This window comes from Pinus tabuliformis, chromosome 7 (assembly GCF_031772625.1).
Source record: "Pinus tabuliformis cultivar Carrire ecotype Pingquan chromosome 7, CPIR1, whole genome shotgun sequence".
NCBI lineage: Eukaryota > Viridiplantae > Streptophyta > Pinopsida > Pinales > Pinaceae > Pinus > Pinus tabuliformis.
In genome coordinates this window covers 1794978959-1794985614 of record NC_142293.1, presented here as the reverse complement: position 1 = coordinate 1794985614, position 6656 = coordinate 1794978959, and positions in this window count along the sequence as shown.

Genomic DNA, 6656 nt, shown 5'->3' with positions numbered 1-6656 from the left:
CAAGATCTAAGGAGAGATCGGGATCAAATGGTTTGAAATGAACTATCTTTATATGGTTGATTATGCTTATTCTAGATTTGCATACTGACGCATGTAATGTTCTGAACTAAGTATGATTTAAGTTGGAAATAGCCGCAAGTCATGTTTGAATATTTATAGATCTATACGCGGGTTGGCTTTGGTGTAAGCGCGTATGTACGCAGGTTTGGTTCATTGTAGTAGCGTATACAATTTGAGCTATGATATTTGAAGTTACAGGTGGTTCTGGTTGTTGAAGGGTTTTGATGATAGTTTAAAGGTGTCAGTATTCTGCATATCTTGTTTGGTTGATTGTGTTTAGCTTCAGTATTGATGGATGAGAACTAATATTGGATCAGGATCATAATGACTCATATTTATGAGATATGATCTGGGTGCTAACACATATATTATCCTTGTATATGTAATGATATGGTTATGTCTGAAGTCAGGAAGTGCAGCGAAGTTATGAATAAATAATTAATGACATATACACTGGTTCGCTTTGGTGAAGTTGCGTATACACGCTAGTTCGGCACTTCCAAGTAGCGTATTCACTTTGATGCATGATTTTGATGGTACAGTTGGTTCTGATTGATATTGCAGAGTTCTGTGTCTGCTCTGTGTTCTGGTGACTGTGTTGATGACAGGGTTTCAGTGTTTCAGTGATTCAGAGATTGATGATGCTAGTATTGATTGTTTTGTGCTTCAATGATATTTATGTGTCCAGTATGAAAACTTGATGAAACGTGGCCTTCAGATTATAGTGTTGTGCTTCAGGAGTATCCAGTCTGAAAATGTATGAAACATGGTACCTAGAGGAGAGAAGATTGTAGGCCGGCACCTACGTACTAGTATCTTAGCTAGTACAAGAGCTAAGGGGGTTGTAGCTCCCATCCAGGAAAGTCTGGAAAACAAGAGAGGGTTGTAGCCCTCTGCAGATTGCAGCCTGCGTACTGGTAAAGGACTGCACCAGTACAAAATATTGTAAAATGAAGTTTCTTATTGAAAGAAGATAGAGACGACTTGCAGCAGGTGGTTTTCACCCACATTGGGTTTCCACCTTATATCATGGTGTTCATGTGTGCTTCTTGTGTGTGATGATCTGTTCTATTTTACTGCACCTGCTTACTATACATATGGTTAATGAAGTTTTGATGCATTAACTAAAGATCAACATTTAATGGATTAACTGAATCATAAGTATTTTGGATATACGCTAGTTGCATTAGACACAGTTGCGTATACATGCGGGTTCCCTTGAATGAAGTAGCGTATATATGGAAATGGAAAAAGTTTTATTGATCTGATAATACTGATTCACCCCCCCTCTCAGTATTATTTCCAACAAGAGCTACAAGGTTGAAGTGAGGAATGAGCTCTGCAACGTCCGATTTATGAGTTTTGATAACATCGAGGTTGTGATGTGCATGCCACAAATCCAGGGAAAGCAACACTTGGTGGGAGGATTCTGAAATGATCCTTGCATGTAACCTCCAATTGCTAGAAAAATATCCTTGAAACAAGGGATGCCTTTGCATGCTGCCTTGGGAGAAGCGGCCCATGCATGCAAGTCAATTTTTCTCGGTCCCAGTGGGAACTGGTCAACTCGGATGCACATGCAAGAGACTGCTCAACTGATGGGAGAAAATGTGCAATTCTAGCTAGGAGCTGGGCTGGATGTCCATAAGATTTGCGCAATTTCTGGGTAGAGCAACTAACTTTTGCCCAGATTTGCACGAATTTTGGGTTGAACAAACTTGTTGGGGAAAATTGCGCAATTCCTGTTGGGAGTGTTAACATGCAGAATTGCGCAATCTTGGAGCCTAGCAGGCTGCTAGACAAGATTGCACAATTTCTCGAGGGAAGGCTGGTTGCCCTCCAAAAATGTGCAATTTTCTTGGGGAAGCTGCTCAGCTTGCAGCTAGACCAAGTTTGGGTGAACAACCCATGAGGGGAATGCATCATGCTGTGATCAACATGCTTCCTTTGTGCAAGCAAAACACTGAAGCTTGTGAACTTGATGAAGCAAGACAAGACGTTGTGAAGGTTGGAAGGGAGGCTCCAAAACGAAGCTAAGGAAAAATTTTGGAGGGTGGTTGTAGCCGCTACAACAGATCCTTACTTGAAGCATAGAAAAAGGCATGGATGGCTTACATAAAATATCAACCTAACACGGTTCTTCTCTTCTTCTCCATGTCTTCCAAAAAGGTGCAAACCCAAGGTACAACATGTTAGAGTCAGTATTTGCATATTGCCATCAGTGATCAAAACTCCTCTTTTATACCATATTAGGTTCCCATTCTGGAATTTTTGTCATTCCACCTATGTCCTCATTCAAAAATTTACTCATTGATGGTAGCCCTATGTCAAAAGCCTTACTCTCGTTCAAAAATCAATATTTGTTGGCCCACATTCTTGTGTCTTACTGAGCATACATTGATCATAAAAGCTCATTTCATCATGTTTTGTGTCAATCAAGTCCACATGGAGTCTGCTCATTCAAGGTCCCATTAGGTCACTAGGTTTCATTCTTTCAAGGTCCAATAATACTCCATTTCACTGCATAAAGCCAGCAAAAAGTATGAGAGTGAGAAAAATAATATCCTTTTGTCATTTAAAGAGGATTGGAAAACATGTAATTATGCTTTCCCAAGTTCTAATTTTCATTCCAGGTATCAGTTTTAGTTCAGATTGTAATTTTATTCTAAAAACAAAGATGTAATATTTTTTCTAATTTATGTAATTTTATGTTCATTATATGTAATAAGTTACTATTCCTAAGCTGTCAACTCAAAAAACTATGTGCCAACTTCATCCAAGCAAATTCAAATGTGAAAAGTGCCAAAAATCCAGCATCATCCACCTACAAAAAAGAAAGTCAGAGTGTAAAGGGAAATTAGCAAGAATTTAAAAAAGGAGAAGTGAAACATTAGAAAGTGGGTTTTTAAAGCTAAAGATCAATTTCACTCAAGTATAAAGGCCTTCCTAGCATCTAGCCCAACTCCATTTGTCTCCTATCATTTCTTGAGAAAACCCCAAACCAACATTCCTCACGATTTTGGGCAAATTCAACAAAACAGAGGCTGGTGCTGCGCACGGGCTGAAGGTGCTACGCACAGGCTAAAGGCAATGCACATAGAGTATACCAGTGTTGCGCACCGGTCAAACTTCGTCCATAGGCTCTCAAACTTCAAACAAATGTTCCAAGCCCTCTGTACATGGTTTCTAAACCTGTTAGCAAGTAAGTAAAGCCCTGTCCATCCCTCCTTACATCTCTCAAAGTCATCAATTCATGCTATGAAGTTCATGGTGTGAAATTTGGAATTCTTAAGACTTGCAAACCCTAGCTTCTTTCCTACACCCTCAAAATTGTTCCTAAGACCCTACTACCCTTGCCACATCACAATAAACCCCATCCCTACCCTTGTGTTGCTAAATCCCTATCCAAAATTCATTCTCCCTTAAACCCTGAGTCCTAGGCAACCTCTAGCATAAACCTATAATTTTTTTTATCATTCCAAACTCCCTTGACATTTTCACCTCCTATCACCTCCCACAGCTCCATAATCCCTCCCCTCATCTCCTCAAATTTTTATAGCCCTATCTCTATTCCTTAGACCTATTTCCACTTCCCATTCCCACCCACCTTATCCCTAGGGTTTCAAGCAAAAAGAAAAAAATACATCATGGAGGAAGAAAACAGAGATTTTTCAAAAGAGGAAGAAACAGAAGAGAGGAGACCACAAAAAGGAGGGAAAATCTTGAGGTTTGAACCTACCAACGCCAGAGAATTAATGGCCTCACCTATGACAGTCACTTCTTTCAAAGATATGGGATGTTTTGATTTTTGTGTAATGGTACAAAGAGTTCAAAGTCATCCTGTTTTGAATAGAGTTTTCATTTCGAATCTTAAGGACAATCAAGTGACCCTTGCTGGTGTAACCTTTACCATATCTTCAACCATTATTGTTGATGCTACTGGAATGCCCAATGTGGGTAAAAGGTGGTTTAAATCTCAAAACATAGATTATCAATATTATGAGCCATAATTGAAGCCTCGGTACAGAAATGAGAGAAAGAGATTCTTCCCTTTCAGCCACCTTCTTGATACATATTCTCCCATGATTAAAATCATCATGAAGTACTACACTTGTGAAGGAAGATTTTCCAGACTCTACACATACCATATCAGATTGCTCATGCATTTCACAAGATTTAAAATGCTAAATATCCCTTATTATTTGTTCAGGAGCATTGAGAAAATGGCATACACAGTTCAAGGAAAAAGGTATGAGCAGCAAATGAACAATCTTTTTCATCACTCTCTGATCAAGATCATTGTCCTCCATCACCTTAATCAGTTGAACATCTCATGGGACACTTTCATTGCCAATGATATTTTCACTGCTCCAAAACCTCCACATGCTGAAGATATGCCTTCTTCATCTCATCCCACTGATCATCATGCTAAAGACATACCCCCTCCATCTCAGCCCACTACATCTATCCCTCCATCATCTCAGCCTATTTCACCATCATCATCACCATTGTATGATCATGCAGGGTCACCTAGCAGAGCTGAGGTCATCAAGCCTAAGAGGGCAGATTTGGGCACATTGTCATGTATTTATCAAAGAGTTCATAGGCAAGTGTTTGCCCCACAAATTGTGGGAGGGGCCCTGCCTTCTTCATCAGCAAAGCAGGTATAGAAGGGCAAGCAAAAGATGACAGAGGCAAAGGTTCAGGCAGAGAGCAAACATGAGGATGAAGACTTCCATGAGACAGAAATAGAGTTTGACCTTGTTGACTTGGATCAGGATGATGATCATGAAAGCACAAGCTTGATCATCAAAGAGAAATAATCCCAAATCAAACAATTGCAAACTCAATTGGAAAGAGCTAAATATGTCATTTCATTTCTTGAGCAAGAAAACCAACAATTGCAAACAAAACAACTGATCATGGAGGTGGACCTTCTCAAAGCCAAAAGAGAAGAGAACAAGGCTAAGGCCTTACTTGATGAAGCATATGGAAAATATGGTGATCCTGATGAGCTGGAAGAACAAGTTCCAAGGAAAAGGCCAAGAACCAAAGGCCTAAAGAGAGCATTGGAATTAGAGAAACAAAAAGAAGCTGAACTAGCAAATGAGCTTACCCTAAATGAGCAAATGGCCATAATGATCAATGAAAATAGGGAGCATTGGCTTGAGAGGGTGAACAACCATCTTGAAAATCTCCTAGACAAGGCTAAAAGAGATAATGACATACAGAGGAGGATGGAAAAGTATTATTGCCAAAGAAGCCAAATAGCAAGGTCAAAACTCAAGAAAGTGAAGTCAAAGCTTGAAAACCTAAATGTGCAAGAGGAGAAAGGAAAATTGGACATCCTTGCTGAGGCCTCTTTCCATGCTTAACACACATCATCAATAACTCATACACCAATTTTGACAGGATTTTGGGCACTTTTTGGCATTTTTGGGCTTTTTATGCAACATTGGACAGTTCTGGCACAGTTGAACTATCCTAGGGCGTTGCGCATCTTCTAGAGGCCTCCAAATGGAAAACCAAGACCACCATTGGATTCAGAAGGCCATGAACATACAATTTTGACTATTGTCACACCAAAATTGGACAATTTGACAAGGAGAAATGGCCAAAAACACCTCAAAAATCACCTTTCTGCCCTCTTTTTTAGCTAGGCGTTGCGCACAGAAGCAGTCTTGGGAGATTGACCTTTTGGAGGGTCAAATCTTGTCAGTTTTTGGAACCAAGTGAATTTCTGGAAAGTAGACAGGATAAGATTTCCAATGAGATATCTTGAGCTCAATTTGGACGTCAGAAACCCCTTCAAAAATCAGCTAGAAGAAGGCATTGCGCACAAGCTAAAGGTGCTGCGCATAGGACAAATTGCTTGATTTTTTCACTGTTTTGCTCCAGTTTTGATTTTCATCCTTGGGAATCAATTTTGACTGATGTAACTGATATGGTAAATGTAATTATGGTCTTTTACTATTACCTATGGGTAAATACATTAGGTTAATAGTCTACATCAAGTCAGATGAATTAGTTTCAGTGTAATTAGGGAGGAGTCACTTTGACCACCCTAGCTATCAGTTCAGATTTTGGTGGAATTGCTCCTCCTCTCATGGATTCGACCCTTAAGGTTGAGAGGAGTTTGTTTTGATGTCTATATCTTCCCTTTCTTTACTCTTTTCATAGGTTGGACTCAGTTGGATGTTGTACTAGTGATCAGAGACATTCTTGTATTCAAACTTTGGCATGGAATATATTGGATGAGTTGCAACTATTTTGGTGGGATTCCTATGGCATGGTATTTTGACATTGTTTCTTCTTCAGTTACATGTGTGTGAATGTTTTGTATTTTCCATGATCCATTTCACTTCTAAATATGTTTTATTTTCAAGTATGATAAGCAGAATTCATCTCCTATGCTCTGTTTTGGGAAAATCATCATAATTTGTTTCATTTCTTCAGTTTAAAAAGAATTCATGATTTCCATGCTCTTTTTAGCACCTCATCAGTCTAAACCATTCCATTAAGATACCACAAAGTGTTAAAGTACTTGCCTACCTTGCCCCATTAGATGTGTGCAATTTTGACTTTCTTTTGCCCTG